Genomic DNA, 17,206 nt, shown 5'->3' with positions numbered 1-17,206 from the left:
ACCCATCATGATAATAAGAAGTATTACACATACTCTGTTTCATTAACTAATCACCTGAAGCATAGATACGTGTCTGAGCTGTTGGGGTTTTGTGTCCTTATATTTTGTCTACACAGTGAATTCTTACTTTTTGAGAACAAATCTCACTCCTGATGCCTCTAACGAACACTAGTTGCAAGACACAGGGTTTCAGCAGGATCGAGCTCCTCCACATTCAACAGGAAACGGCTGGACTTCATCTTAAGTCACTATGATAATCATATCATCTCAAGAGGCTTTCCGAATCTCTTTGGCGATGGACACATTTGACCCATTATAGCTCTAACTTATCACTACCAGATTTAATTATAAGGCAGTGTTAAAGATCAAGTATACAGAGATCAAACCAAACCATAGAAGAGCTGAAACGGAGATAACAATTGTGATAAGATAAATTCCAATAGACCAACTCAAGCAGGTTATCGCGAATTTCGAGCAGAGACTTCGCTTCATTGTCTCTTCAAATGGCAACTCCTCTTCTAATTTCCTTTGTTCTCATCTATGACTCCTCAAAATCTGATTTTAAAAAATCTCTTTCCACTCAAAAGTTATTCAGTGTTTCTTTTTTCTATGCCCTGTGAAGCACCATATATATAGCTACCCAATAATTAAAGCCCATACCACAAAATGGAGAAATATCTGAGTTTAATATGCAGCTGTTTTAGCACAGCGGTTGCGAGAGTCAGAATACAACTAGACGATAGAAAATCACACAGCAATATATGGTCGGAAACGCTTACCTGATCATCTTGGTAGTGAAAACATAAGAAAGGAAGGACACGAATAGGTGAAAATATGTTTATTATGCTCAGAAACCAACAAATAGATCAAAAACAGTCAAAACAGACAACGATCCTCATCAAAGAAGTGTTCGAAATAATGACTTAGAACCATAATGAAGGCCTCACATTTCCAGCGCATGGAAGATCTGATGTTCCGGAAAATACTGCATGTGTCCCGGACTTCCCGAGCTGCTGCCAAGATGAATGCCATAAATTATTCAGCATTGTTAACGGAAGTTCCGCACACCAGTGACTTGACGTACCCCCAGAGAAAGTAGTCAATCCAAGTGAGCTCTGGTAATCTTGCTGGCCAGTGCACCGGCTCATCCCTGACGATCCAATGTTGAAGATACGTTTAGCTGTACTGCTGCTGATGATAATGCTGAGGAACATTTTATCTGTACTAAGCATAACAAACACGTTTTCTATCTCTCTTCAATATTTGTAACCGTTCTGCTGAAATACCCTATATATAACTTGTTGGTCAATCATTGTCTAATAATAGACACATTTCTCAAGTCCTGAATTTACTCGTTGGTAATCAAATTGATGCGACAGGATTTTTACCTTCTAAATTATTACTGTAGGCCTTAATAAACTGAGGGTTTTTAAAGAACTGTAAACGAATTTATTTTTAAATTAAATTTCTGTTTATTTTTGATGACAGAAATGCTTTTAGCTAAGTTTTCGGAGTTCTTTAGACCGTTGCAATTCACAACCAACTTAATTGTTATTCACGAGTTGGATTGGTGGATTTTACCGTTTTTCGAAACATGAAACCTTAAACTCTTTATTTTCTGAGTGTCTTTGCGTTAAGCTGTTTCTCAGAGTTTTAACAAAGGCAAAGTATTTTACAAATTTAACAATGTGTTACATATTCAGAAGTCAAACAACAAAAATCAGCGTTAATTTTCAAAATTTTCACAGGACTAGTTTCGATGGTTTTACCGAATCACCATCCTCAGCTGCAAATGAACGGCAAATGAAACGGCGTGTTATTGTGTCTTAATTAATGTGTTACTTATTAACAGATCAGGCTATTTAAAAGAAAAACACGCACTTCTTAATAATTTAAATCTCTTTCCTATTTCAATAACCTCTTTCTATAACATTATTATTTTATTTTTAAATTGCATTTAAATTATAATGTATCCAATTGATAAATACGAGCATTTTCAACGTAATAATGTAATTTATAAAATATTAAAAAAAGTCTCTAACGTCTTATGTCATACGGTTTTTATTTTTTAAAAAATAAAGAATTATATTTTTTAACCAATGTTTAACCTAGCAAAACCTTTACTAAATTTTTGCTGATTTAATCACAGTTTAATCTGTTTGATAAATTAAAATAGCAAGAGAACAATAAATTTTAACAATATAACTATTACAGTTTAGTATATAAAATATGTTATACTCTTGGAGTTACATATTTTTATTTATGAAGGACACAAGATAACATTGCATGCTATTACTATTCAGACCATTTAGTATTTATTTGTTTTTACTGCAGTTAAGATACATTTATATGTAATTAAATCTACTTGTTTCTGAATCCTTTCCTTCATTTTCTTGCATTTAATTTTTTTTCCTCAAACATTTCATCAGAAGCTCATAATCAGTATGAAGAAACAGAAAAAAAAAATATGAATAATAACAGGAATAATAAAATAAAATAAAAAAGGAAAAATGAAAGCTTCCAGATTTTATATTACGCCCAAAAGGGAGTTTTTTTAACGTTTTGTTTGTAACCATTATTTACTAAATATCATGTTCTTCGCACTTAAACCTGATAAAATTAAATTTAACAGTAATATCAAAACATATTTAAAAACAGCCAAACTGGATATCTTTAGAATTTCTAATACAAAGTCTCGCGCGCTGGAAATAAAAAGGTATTTTTTCGCACAGTGTTGCCATTGTTCGCTTTCAAATCTTTAAGATTTTTAATCAAAAGGTCGTTAAAGTTTTACGAAATATGAAATAGACCAGTGATTCTTAACCTTATTTCCCGTCTGTGCACATCTGACAAACAGGATATTGCTAGCGGACGCAGTTCCAAAAACAGTATAATGATTCTCAATACCTCTTCATTTTATTGCAATCGTAAGCATCATGAACAATATCTTACGCTAAAAAAGGTAACAAAAATTCAAAATAGTTTACAGTTAATGTGATTTTTGGCATTGCATATTATCCACTAATTTTTCAAAGTCAGGCGTATAAGATATATTCCCAATCTTATAGTATCTTCGAAGTTGCCATCGTTAAGTCGAGATCTGATTATTTATTTAATTGTGCTCATTTTTGAAAACAGCGATTCACATAAATATATGGAACCGAAACAAGATTTTAATTTGTAAGCTCCTTTTTTCCAAAGGGGATATTTTTTGTCTTCGGATAGATTTCAAATGTTTTCAATAAGTTCGCATGATTTTAATACATTATCAGTCTGAATATTTAAAATCTCATCTCCAATTGAAGTGCTTTATACCTGAATAATTTCCCACATGGAATTTGTAACTATAACAAACAATTATACACATTTTTTCCTGCATTTCATTTAAACTTATTTCCTCAAATTTCATTAGAGATACATTTCTAATTAAAGTGTTTTAGTGTATAAGGTATTTCTCCGCCTTCTTAGCATGCCTTCGTGGTGTAATAGTCAACACGCTCGGAGCGTGTTCGAGAGGACCGAGGTTCGATTTCCGGCGAGGGTAATGCTAATTTTTCATGTCTCCTGCTTCAAAAATACCTAAAGCGTTTTCAAGTTCTCACTTCGTGACAAGGCAAAAATACAAAAAAAAAAAATCAAAAATATCTATATTAAAAATTGAAAGATATAGAAAAACATAAAACACCAAATATAATTAAAACAATTTAAAAAAGTTTTACGATTAAAATTGCAGTTTCTCCTCAAAAACAAGCTATTGTGCCAGTGGGCAAGTAAGCAGATTTTTCGGTGCACAAAACTGAAACTTTACACAAAGTCAGTGAAGGCTTAGAAACTGACTTAATTTGTTCTAAACGCCACTCTGAGTCCATATACGAGATAATTTAATAACTTAAATTATAATTCCAGGATGGATTAAGCATGATTTAATTCGCAATACTAAAAGAAGACGTTATTTTGTTATTGCAAAGCTTAATTTCTCTAGACTGGCAAAAAATCCACTATTCTGCTAACTTTCAAATGTAAACAAATATCGTTCCTATGGTAAAAACATTAGGCTTAACCTCACTTAAACAAGATTTAAATTGTTGATAATTCTACATTTATAACATGCAGGTTAACTAAAGGCATAAAAACCTTAACCGGAAGATAAGAACTTCATAATTCAATCATTTTTAAACCAAAAAATTACAATTTACCAGAATAAAAATACTGAGCTCACGAAGCCGAGTAACAGAGTGGGTATATATATATATATATGTGTGTGTATGTACTTTTGGTGCGGCCAATTGCAAACAAAAAGGGAGGTGCGCAAATACATATTATAGCAGTCGTGTATATACAAAAATTCAACGTTCTGAGGCTATTCGTTTTTGAGTTATGCGAGATACATACATATATATGTACATAGTACGTACGTACAGACTCCACGAAAAAATTCTCTTCTGAATCCCTTCTAAATCAGTTTTATAATTTGTTTGGGGAAAAAGAGTCCTTTATTCTTTCCTTACGTACAGATGTCGCCCAAAAACATCATTTAATTGCATTCGGTAGCGGTTAAAATGGGTATTTTAGGTGAAATATGATACCCGGAATTTTTCGTGATTACAGTACTTCTTTTACTTTGTACAAGGAAGTAAAAATGAAGCCACTTGCTCAATAATCGAAAATTGCTGGAATCTATTTTCGAATAGGCCTAAAAGCTTCTGAAGGTGACCAATAAATAAATTTGGGTCAAATGAATTTTTTCATTCGTGGAAAATGATCGAGAGACCTTTTTGATAGCTTTTCTTTCCGGAATTATAAATTTGATTTAAAGCTATTAATTGCAGAAATTATTTTCACTATATCTTTATTTTCCCCCTCAAGCTGAAGGCTTAAAATGTTAAAATTTTCGCAAGTATCAGTTAATATTCCCAAGTCCGTCAACCAGAAAATGTCGAAACATTCACCTTTTGAAATGAAATATTTTTTAATCATTTCTAGATGTTAAAAAAATCGGGCGAAAGCTTTACCTCTACTTAACCATCTTATATCTGTGTGTAAAATAAGGTCAGATGTTGAAGGATCGGCCTCTTCTACAATTGATTCATAGATTCTGTGTAACAAAGGATTTGTTAGAATTTTGTTTAATATTTTTAAATTCATGAGATGTTGAAAGAATAATATTTTAGTACATAATGCTTCTTGATGAAAAGTGCAATGATAAGTTATAAAGAAAGCGAAAGATTCATCTCTTTTGCAATGAGAGAGGAATCCATTATTGCAGCCTACCATTGATGCAGCCCCATCAGTAATTATTGCTGATACCTTTTGTAAAGCATATTAATTTCTTTGGCATAATTTTTAAAGACATCAAAAATATCTTTTCCTCTTGTTTTCCCATGCATTGGCAGTAATTTTCTTTTACACTAAAAAATCATCCTTTTCCATACTGCCAGTTGCACTGTATCAAATAAATCCGTCGGCTCGTCTAACTGAAGGGAAAAAGTATTTACATTTTTGCATATCATCGTTCAACTGACTTTGTAAATTAGTTCATAGCATCTGTATTTTCTTAGTAGTTGTATCTTTAGATAACTGCACATTTTGCATTGCTGTAATAATATTTTGCTTATCACAAATCAGAAAATCCTTTTAACAAAGCATCAGCTCCCGTTAGAAATGCTTTCTTGATTAATTAACTGTCTGAGAAAGGTTTTTTTTTCTTTTTGCCAACAAATGAGAAATTTTGAAGGAAGCAATTGTAGCATTTTTATTTTTATTCGCACAATTAATAAAAACTGCATGTTGGCCAGATAGCCTTGATTTAAGTTGATCAATTTTCCTTTTTCTCAAAATTGTTTTAGGCGGATAATCAGTCGAAAGTATTGTGATTAGTCTTGAAATGGCATTCGAGGTTATATTTCTTCAAAACTGTTACAGTACTATTGCAAATCAAACAAACACCCCTGTCCTTTGTCTGGAGAAATCCGTAGTCTTCTTCCCAACCGCTGCTGAAACATTCGTTGCCTTTTGCTCGAAGAACTGATTTTAGGGTGAGAAACCTAAAATAAAATTTAAACAGTTTTAAAAGTTAAATCACTGAGAAATTTCTTAATGTGCAACAGATTCAACGCTAGGGTCATCAACAACAATAACAACTAATAAGACAAAACAGTACTGGTAGCTGGTTGGTAAGACAAAACCACTAATACTAACAAAACAGTGTTGAAAATGCAATAATTTTAAGGCTTATAATTTTACTTCTAAACATATGATGAATCTCGGGCCCACATAAAAATCATGGCGGGCCGAGGGTTGGCCGCGGTTTATATTGATATAGTATATAGCGGACTGTCGCGGACGCACATTGGCACCCTAGATATTGGGTTAAGAGTTAAGAACCCGTGAAATAGACATTAAACAAAATTCAAAATTTCTAATTCAGGCTTACAGGTACCCATATTAGACTGGAGGACTACGTTATTCAAAATTGGATGGTTGTAGGTACAGTTGTTTTTTCACAATACGAGAAACACTCATGCATTCAGGCAGATTCTTCATTATTTAGTTTCTTTAAATATAAAACATGGCGGTAATATTTAGTGACAACAGTTTGAAAAGTGAATCAACGCAAAATGCCGAAACGAAATTAATAGTCCTTCTGGGCTAACGATCTTTGGGCTAAAAATTTCTGTTCTTGATTTGAAGAAAAGAATTTTTTTTTTCTCTCCTCAAACATCATAATCTTAAACTCTCAGATAAACCTCTGTCATTTTCACTATCATATTTCTACTTTAAACATTATATATAATCTTTTCTGTTCATTTAAGTTATATTCCCTGTAGAGTCTTTATATGTATATATGAAAAGAAAGAAAACTAAACAAGGTAGTCATAAACAAAGGGCAAAAACAAAAAGAACGCCGTAATCAGAGAGAATAAAACGAAATATCTCAATGGAGACTCAAACAGAAAATTAAACGAAAAAAGAAACAAAAGAAACCAACTTTGCAAAGGATCTGTGTTTTCGAGAGCGAATTACACTTTTTTATATCCCTTTGAGAATGGTTATCAACGTGGAAAACACAAAAAAAAAATCCTGCTTTAATACCTGCTATTGAGCATAAGTGGGGAAGAAACCATTTGATGCCGAAATTTACGCCAAAAATTAAAAATCGATTAATACACGTCAAGGTGTTGTAATGATGCGGGATTAGGGTTACCATAATAATTTTCGCACGTGGCAAGTTACTCCAAGAAGAACGAGGTTAGAAAAGAATGGCGTAAAGTTGAAAACTCACTTTTATAACTGAGAAAAGAACCTTAATAGAAATATAAATATCCGAAGGATATTTAGTTGTGATTCTAAGAGAATATTTTTCTAGGATCTGAGCATTACAATGCAATATCTATTTTATTTTTCTATTAGTCAATTTATCAATCGTTTTATTCCTACCCAACAGTTGAACATTTTTTCTTTTTTTAGCCCAAAGGGGCGTTAGCCCAGAAAGGCTATTAGTCTCGAAATGGCGTTGAATCGCTACTTTTCAAATTGTTGCCACCAAATATTATCGTCCTGTATAATATTTAAGGAAATTAAATAATGAAGGTATGTATATTTTTCGCATAGTGAAAAAACGACGGAACTTAAAGCCAACAAATTTTGAATAACGTAGTCCTCTACCGAAAATGATCACCTGGAAGTCGGGAATTTTAATTTTTGATTTGTTTTATTATCTATTTCATATATTGTAAAACATTAAACGAATTTTTGATTAGCAAATTCAACGATTTCAAAGCTAGAGCTAGTAGTGGCAACACTGTACGAAAAAAAAACCTTATCTACAGTAAGCGAGACGGTTTATTGGAAATTCTAAAGATACGCTGTATTTAAATATTTTATCATATTGCTCTTGAATTGAATTTCATGTGATTTAAATGTGAAGAACATGATATTTAATAATTAAAGGTAACACAAAATGTTAAAAAAAGAGATTCTTTGGGCGTAATATAAAATCTGAAAACTTTGGAATTTTGGTTGCCTTTATTTTTTAATTTATTTCATCTTTTTTTTTTACGAAAACTTGTGGCGAATTATTTGAGTAAATCCGCTTTAATCTTTTCTAACTACATGATCCCATGATTTTCAGTTAATATCAGTTTCTGTTTATTTAAACTAATTATTTAGCTTTTACTATTAGTATAGCAGGCTAAATAGATAGAATGTTTTTATTTAGGACGTTTCACTAAAATTTTTTAAACAGTGTTAAGTGAATTTTATTCTAAAAATTTTAAAGAATTTTTTAGACTAAATTAAATTGCATAAAATGAATAATTGTTGATCAGACTAGAGACAGATATTTTCAAGAGGAAGTTGCCCCTATGCATATATTTGTCATAGTTGCCCCTATGAAAAATATGTATACACATATATATTTCCTCTCTATTGCCGCCCACCAGCGGCCGAGCAATAAAGTCGCTAAACACTGGTAGTTCGGTCTGAGGTTTGAATCCCGCGAGCGGGCTGGCTGCATGGACGTTTTCGTGGGTTTCCCCATGTTTAACGTGTATACGAGTCAGTTTTCCTTAGAAAGTCCTCCACGAAGGCATCCTTCAGGCAGATAGCCCTAGTGTGCTTTGCCATAATTAAACAAACCAAACTTCTCTGTTACCAGGCTCGGTGATTTTTTTTTCTTATATACTGGTAATATTACGCATTTTTTGCTTTAAGGGTGATTGAATTATGGTGTTCTGATGTTCCGGTTAAGATTTTATGCCTTTAGTCCATTTAGGGTTTTCTCTATTTTACAATTTTGAATGAAGTTTGAGTTTTTATGGATCTGTACCTTGTCGGGATGTGAGAACTGAATTGATTGAATTAGAAATATATGTCTAATGAAATTTGAGGGAAAAAGTTTAAATGAAGTATAGCGAAGGTTCATTGTATATTTGTGTATTATTTAATAGGGGCGAAAAATGATTATAATTTAATAGGCCGTACAAGAAATTCATGGCTGCCCAGATGGTGTAGTAATTAGGGGAGCCTGACTGCGATGCCGAAGTGCCCGACTTTGAATCGCGGAGAAGGCATGGATGTAAAAATTGTCTGTCCTTTCATAGGAAGCAAAGGTGGCCCATCTATTAGCTGAATCAGGGTTTTCTCAATCGGATTCTAAAATGGATTTAAAATTAGTTCAGAACAGATTTTTTCGGGACGTCTGTACGTACTTATGTATGCATCTCGCATAACTCAAAAAAAATTAGCCGTAGATCGTTGAAATTTTGCATGTGGAGCTCCTATAACATGTAGTTGCGCACTTGTTTTTCTTTGCAATCGGCCACTCCAGACATATATTTATATATATATAATTGCGTAGCCACTCTGTTACCCGGTTCGGTAAGCTCAGTTTTTTATATTTATATTTGGTAAATTGTTAATTTTAAACTTAGTTTTAAAGCTTTTGGAAGTTAAATACAATAGGGAAACTGATGTAAAAGATTCTGTTGCGGTATTTTGCCACAAAATACCGAAAAAGGGCAAATAATGTGAATCTGTTCTGTAATGTGAATCTGTAATGTGAATCCACAAAATTTCTACCGTAAAAAAGCGATCACCACAAAATTTCTACCGTAACAAAAGATACAAAATCTGGCTTCTTAATACGCTGATTGATAATTTTCGGAACAAATACCTAATTAAAAATAAAATGTATACTTAACTATATGTATGTACACAATAATGTTTTGCAAATATCACCTTTTTTTCCTCTAAAATTTTTTTTAGTGCCCAATGTATTTGCGTTTTAATGCTTAAATAACAAAACCAATACTAGCAGCATTGTAATAAAAGCTTATATGGCAAACAGTTAGGCTGATAGCATGAAATGTAAAAAGAGGAAACTATATGCATAAAATTCTACATAAATTATGTTTTTCTTCTAACTTGTTGCATAAACATACAGGAATTAAAAACGTTTACAGGGTATTTTCTCCCTGCTATCCTCCTGCCTTCGTGGTGTAACTGGAAGCACACTCGACGCGTATTTGGGAGATCCGGAGTTCGAGTACCAGCGAGAGCAGAGCATTTTTTTCATGTTTCTAGTATAAAAAAAACTGTCTTCACTGTTAACTTCAAAGCCCAAGGGTCGAACGTTTTGCCTAAAGTTACAATATCATCAATAACCAAAAGTTTCCTTAGTGTTAGAGCATTTAAAGTCTCTGTATGGAATCCAATCTGGCCCGTAATTAACCTGAAATCACTTTTGAAAAGTTCTTTAGTGCTGAGCATCTTAAAATTTGAAATAATCTGTTCATTTATGCGCTATATTAGAAAGGTCGTGTTAGGAGGTTGGAATTTAACTGTGATGAAGTCAAACTTTTCCACCAACTTGTCCGCAAAGCTTGGAGGGTGATTAAGTGCATTGTCTGTCATATGAAAGCATTTCAGTGGCAGATTGTTTTCTTGTGATTATTTCTCTATATCTGGGATAAAACATTCGTGAATCCCCCGGAAAATATTGCCTAGTTACCAGGCCACACAATTAGCCCTCCATATAACAGGTAGTGTATTTTTATTGACGCTGTTTTTTTAACACCCTCAGATCGTCTGAGTGGTACAGAAGTAACGGTTTAGATTTAAAGTCTATCTTTCATTGACTTGTATTCCGATAGTGCCACCTCCTCTTTAGTAATGTATGCTCTCCTTGCCATTTTTCTAAAATAAAGCGTCTTAATCACAGTTAAATAATTGCTGAAGAAATCTCTCAACTTTTACACAGTCACTGAAATCGTGTACCAATTCCTCAGCAGTTTTTTTGGTCACTCTCGCAGTTTCTCCATGTCTAATTATCATGTCTAATTTTTTTAAACTTTTCAAACTACCCTCTTTGAACCAAATTTGAAAACAAGCAATCCTATCATGTTTTTTTAGGTCGAATTGTAGTCTCACAAATCATGTCTTCATAAACTTTGTCACCAGCTAACATTTGCTCATTTATTCAAATGATCAGGAATTTTTCCACTTCTACTTTCGTATGTGATCTTTGTTATCTGTCTCTTCAATTATCAGTTACTTCTCTTGCAGCATCAGCTTCTTTGTTTACTTCTTTATTTTTTAGAGCGGTGCAGAAGGCTGATTTTGTCATACTGACCTGATTTGTTAGAGACATTAACACCATATCATAATTGTCTATAATTTCTCCCTTCACCTCTATCATAATTCTAATCATTAGTTGTTTCCTTTTCCTGCAATTATTGTTCTTCATTTCCGCGGGGTAGCTTACTTAAGTATTCGTATTACAAAGTACAAATCGCAATAAAATTTAAGTGAAAGCAGAAGTATATATGTACAGCACCTAAACGAAAGGCATACAATAACTGGGAATTTTGCACCGACATTCCCGCCCTAAGATGTTAATGCGCAAAGGTTTTGTTGATGGCGTCATTTTTCATGAAGCTCATACCACACGCGTTCTGTATTTTAGAATATCATATGTCGCCGGCATACATGTTCTTATCTCGAGCCATCGTTCGTCATTCAAGACATTTTTCGTTTGTAAAGTTTGTTAGTGATTTAAGGTTCCACTGTATTAAGAGAAAGATATGAAACAACAGGTTATTTCTTAACCTCTGATTATCCTTTCCAATTATTTTAATCATATTAAAGAAATTTATCTTTTAAAAATTAAACAAAAATTAATGATAAGAAATTGATATACACTAGAAATATCAAATTTTATATACACTAGAAAAATAAAACCCCAGTCACCTAAAGAACATAATGTAACAGTCAAGAACGTAAACTAACAATAAATGACAATACCGAAATTATTACTTCACTATAAATTTCTGAATAAACTTAATAATTTACCTTATATTCTAACAACAGTTATAACAACACTTTATACACTGCTTGAAGTTCTTTCAGGCTGCATCATCAACGTATATTTTAAATTTTCATAGTTTTTACCTCTGCAGGTATAATATCTTAGTACACTTCTATATTTGTACTTGAAGTAGCAAACAATTTTCATGAATAAATGCCCCGCCAAATTACTTAATTCTGTAAGATTTTTTTTCGAGAGACTGTCATAAATATGATAACAAAACTTTTATCATGCACTTAAATTAATCATAATTCAAGCCATATGATTTCTTATTTTGTTAGAAAGATTTGTTAGAAAGATTAGAATTTTTTGTAAACATGCTATTAAAAGTTATTTTCAGTAAACTAAGAAAGTCGCATTTAGACTTGCTCTGATTTCTAAGAATATTCATACTTTTTTTAATCAAATCTCAGCATGACTTACTTGCAGTTGATTTCATGAGACTGTCAGGCTCGTGTTTGTTGCATAATTTATTACCAACTTTTGATAATAAAGTTGAAAAATGATAGCTCTTATTATTTATCACAGCGATTAACAAATCATAAACTTATTTTTCTCAGAAATGCTCATTATTATTCCTATAAATAAAGTAATCTGTTCAAAACTGATAATGTTCTGAATAACATAGATCATCGTAAATAATTATCAAATAAACTCTTCAGTTCCTAAAATCGTCATATTAAATCTGTATATATCTCCAGTATCGTACTTCACCCTGTTGTAACGTTGCAGTTAAATTCGATGCTTGAAACTTTCTTTGGTGTTCTGAATAACGCTCTATTACATCAGAATCTTAATTTAATTGTAATTAATATGTTAATTTAATAAATTCATCAACTCTTCTAATAAATTTCTTAATTGTAAATTAACAGCCAAATCTATAATTTATGTAGATATGATATCACACTTTTTAAATACCAAAACATTTCATGTTAGAAGACGGTTCAAGATGACGGTTTTCTTATAAGCGGCTTGTTATTTAAATGCAAAATAATCTCTTGGCCAGAAGATGTATATTATATCATTTTTCAGATTAAAAGAAGATGTACTAATTTTTGTACGCAATATTTTATTTTGTTTAAAAATAATCACATTAGGATTATTTTATTTTACTTTAAAAAGGATTAAATATAAATTGGGAGTAAAAATGTAAAATAAAAAAATCGTATTTTAGAGCATCGATTCACTTAATATTGTTTCAAAGCTTTTGCATTAGTTTGGAAACTACTAAAACTGTCCGATCACTCACGATATAGATCCTTTTTAAATGCTATTTATCCTATTATCCTTACTACTATATTAATTTATAATATACTATATTAGAAGTCCATTTATACCATTCAGGAGGAATGTGGAAGGAAAGCTATTATCATGATTAAAATAAAAAAATATATAATTGTATCTCCTAAAATTTTAATTATTTCTATGTAATTAAATGCTATTATAAAAGATGCCTTTATATGGTTTAGATACGTTTGCGAATGTTTTCAGTTAGCACTGAAATTTATTTTCGAACTGCAATTAAAATTAAAATTTTTACCTAATCACCGCCAAATTCACCAGTTCATATCGCCAAGAGCTAGTTTAGAAGAAAGCCAGCAGGTGCTGTTGGAATCATTGAGACGATGTTGAGCTGATGAAGTACCACCTGCACAAAACTAGAGCTCTCAACTGACACCTGGTCAGTATACACTGGAAGCATACAAATTTGAAGTCTTCACTTCTGCAAAACAGCTGCTTAATAAAGGAGACAGTACCCTAAAAAACCAATTAAAATTACATCTTTTGAGTCATTAAGTGAAAAGTTTTACGTCCTTCCAGTAAACAATAACTGATGAGATAATTAATTTTTATGTGATGAATTTGTGAAAGATCCTAATTTATGTTCTACAATGTGAGATTCAACAAAAAGTAATTTATGTTATTCTTTTGATTTTTATGACGCACAGTTTTATGCCCTAAAAGCTTAAGATTTATTTGCTACGAGAACCACATATCAAGTTTATGTGTAATATTAACTCCTCCACGAAAGTTGTTTTATTTTTATGTTTAATATATGATTATAATGTAGATTGTAGTTTTGTCTGATGTAAATATTAAGTCGTTGGGAATGTGTAAAAGATTTATGCTAAAAAAATGCGATGCAGTTTTGTCAAATGCAGGTAGGAAATGAAAATTTTAATATATCCACAATGGTATGAGTGATTTGCCTGATCTTAGAGTTGTACAAATTACTGTTTTGACGTTCATTGCAGGTTTCAGTTTCTTAATATATACCGAAAGTTTTCTTTTCGTTTTATATATATATATATATATATACGTTTTTCAGCTATTTTCTTGAACTTCTGTTAGAAAATTTATAGAATACGTTAGTAATTTATAATAGTAAATTAGTGGCTATCTAGTATTTATGAAAGTGAATACATGGTAAATAGTAAATCAAATGGTTATCCATTCTAAAATGAAAGTATGCGGCTTCAATTTCATTTAAGAAAACCACATATGAAATGTCTTTTCGATTTTTTACCAAGACATTTGTAACCTTCTTTGAGATACTGACAGATACTTGTCGAAATTATTATTATGCAATTGTTAAATAAATAAAAAAGCATTCATGTTCATTTGCCTGAAACAGTATATCAACGTACATTTAATGTTTTGTTTTTGACTCATCAAAAAATCGTTTCACGAAGAAGTTCTAGAATAGCAAAATTCTGATATCTGTGTTAAGTTATTTATTTTATAATATTTGCTCATGATATGCATAAAAAATCATTCACGTTAAAGTCATAAAATGTGCATTTTTTATCTGTATACAAAATTAGTTAATTTGGGAAACCATTTTACTACAGATATTTAATATGTTATTAAAGAGCAGGATAGGCTAACAAGTCGATCGTGATCAATCGCGAAGCGTCTTTTGGCCTCTCGCAACCAACAACAGAAGATTTTAACAGATTTTAACGCAACTTAGTCATTACTCATAGAAACAAACGATCATAGCTCTTTTAGTATCACAGCAAGAGGCTTCTCTTTTAATCCTAGGTGTAACAGTCTGTAAATTGACGTTCTTGTGTTTGATATTTAATATTCACCATCTTGAATCAGCATTTTTGTAGAAAGAATCAATTTTTCGCAATACTGTTGATGTGCAAAAAGTACCTATGTTTGAAATTAAAATTGTGTATTTGAACACTTCTTTTGGATTTTGGTACCCATTAAAACGAGTCGTAAACCAAAACAATTGATTGGATTATTTGGATTGGATTATTTAATTACGACAAAGCACACGAGGGCTATCTGCCTAAAGGGAGGGATGCCTTCATGGAGGACTTTCTAAGGGAAACTGGCTCGTATACACGTTACATATGGGGAAAACCACGAAAACGTCATGCAGCCAGCCCGTTCGCGGGATTCGAACCTCGGACCGAACTACCAGTGTTCAGCGTCTGTACCGCTCGGCCGCTTGTGGGCTCAAAACAATTGAAGTCTTGTTGTTTTCATTAAAAATGGGAAATTGATAACCTTTGTACAATGATAAATGATAAATTAAAGTCTTAAGGCTAAGAACTCAAAAAAGATTTTAAAAAAACCTATGCTGAAATCACGAGCAATAACCATTGCATCTCAGCATAACAAAAAAATGCAAACCATTATCTGACGAGGAATTTATAAAAGCAACATTTTTGGAAGGGTCAAATTCACTTTGTAATGATTTTAAGAACAAGCTACAATTAAAGATCTACGATAGTCTCGAGACACTGTGATGTGGCGCATTGAGGAAATGAATTAAAATATAAAACAGCAGTTATATGACGGCCTTAACATATGCTCTTGTTTTTTCCTTCAGCTTGATCAATCGACAGATATAAGTGGTCCATCACAATTGCTTACTTTTATTCGTATAATTTCTAAGGATTATGCATCTAAAAATTGTTGAAAATGACTTTTTTAAAGAAAGGACTAGAGATGCAGACCTATTCAACTCTTTTAAAAACTTCCACACTAGTTTGAAATTAGAATTTTTTAAATCAGTTTGAATAACAAGAAGATGATACATAATGCTAAAATGTTAACGAGTTTTCCCCGTTTTTTTTAGTTACTACTGTATAATTCACCGATACGTACTAACCAGCAAAAAATTAAATACAAAAGACATAATGGGCATAGCGTTTAAAGTTATTAATTCGAGGAAATTACTTCAAATTGCGTCTCTTCGAGTTACAGTTTGATGAATGATAGCAGGAATTATTACAGTGTAAAGTGGTTAAGTAGAAGAAAATTTTAGCAAAGTTTTGTGGTTTATTAGCTGAGATAAAAAGTGTTCCCGAAGAGAAAGATCAAGAATATGCAAATATAAATTATAAAACTTTAATCAGTGATTTAGCATTTTTCATATTTTACATCGAAAGGAAGTTATTGAAATTAAGAACTACAAGGGAAAAGCAAGACAATAATTGTACTCTACTACCCAAAAAATAAGCAGCAAAGGCTAAACACGGAATAAAACAAAAACTATTTAATGGATGTGCTTGAAATTGATTCAAGAGAATAATGTGGCATTACTAGACCACATAGAAAATAATAAAGCAAAGGGAAACAAAAGTCCATGTATATGACAATCACATAGAGAAAACCAAATGGATCGGAAGCGTGTGCAATGAAAACATTGCGCTAATAACGGGTATGATACCCTCTAGCTGAAATGCATGCTTTACAAGGCGGAAGCAAGTTGACAATAGTGAAAACTGATAGCTTGTTGTGGCAAGTAAAGTTCATTCCTGTAGTAATGCATCTCGGAGCTCGTGGAGAGTGCCTGGCTGCTATTCTTCGTCCTACCGTGTCCCACACATGCTCTATGAGATTCAAGTCCAGTGATCTAGCTGGCCACGACAGATGTAGACTGGTTTCACTCACGAGATAACTCCGCGCTACTTGATCTCTATGTGGGCAGGTGTTATCATCCATAAATATTGTGTCGGTACCCATTGCAGCGATATTAGGACGCCCAGGAGGGTGTAGAATTTCGTCGCGATATTGAACGGCTGTGACGGAACCATCAGCAATCACGTAGTGGTCGGTGCGGCCGTTCGTTGCTATCCCAGCTCATACAAGTAAACCTTCTCCTCTATAATAGTCTCTTTCAACGATATTTGCCGTCCGACAGTGTATCCCTGGCTCTAGCCATATCATTGCCCTACCCATCGGGAATCGTTCTGGGTATTAAATCGGGACACAGCTGCAAAGAGTGAGTGGCCAACTGCGATGCTCACGAACTCAGTGGGTACAAAGTGATGGGTTCAAAGGAACATAAACCACAGGTCGTCGGCGTTCAGTACA

At 32.5% G+C, this 17,206-nt stretch overlaps 1 protein-coding gene across 12 annotated transcripts in view; it reads left to right on the top strand.

Moving 5' to 3' along the window:
* Positions 1–17,206, top strand: part of LOC118185753 (uncharacterized) — a 555,072-nt gene that overhangs the window by 116,299 nt on the left and 421,567 nt on the right. The gene's annotated exons all lie outside the window — the stretch shown is intronic.

Source organism: Stegodyphus dumicola, chromosome 9 (genome assembly GCF_044657685.1).
Source record: "Stegodyphus dumicola isolate Sdum_Otavi_A_Nest chromosome 9, ASM4465768v1".
Lineage (NCBI taxonomy): Eukaryota > Metazoa > Arthropoda > Arachnida > Araneae > Eresidae > Stegodyphus > Stegodyphus dumicola.
Note: the sequence above shows the minus strand (reverse complement) of the source record. Positions and strands in the feature narration are given on the sequence as shown.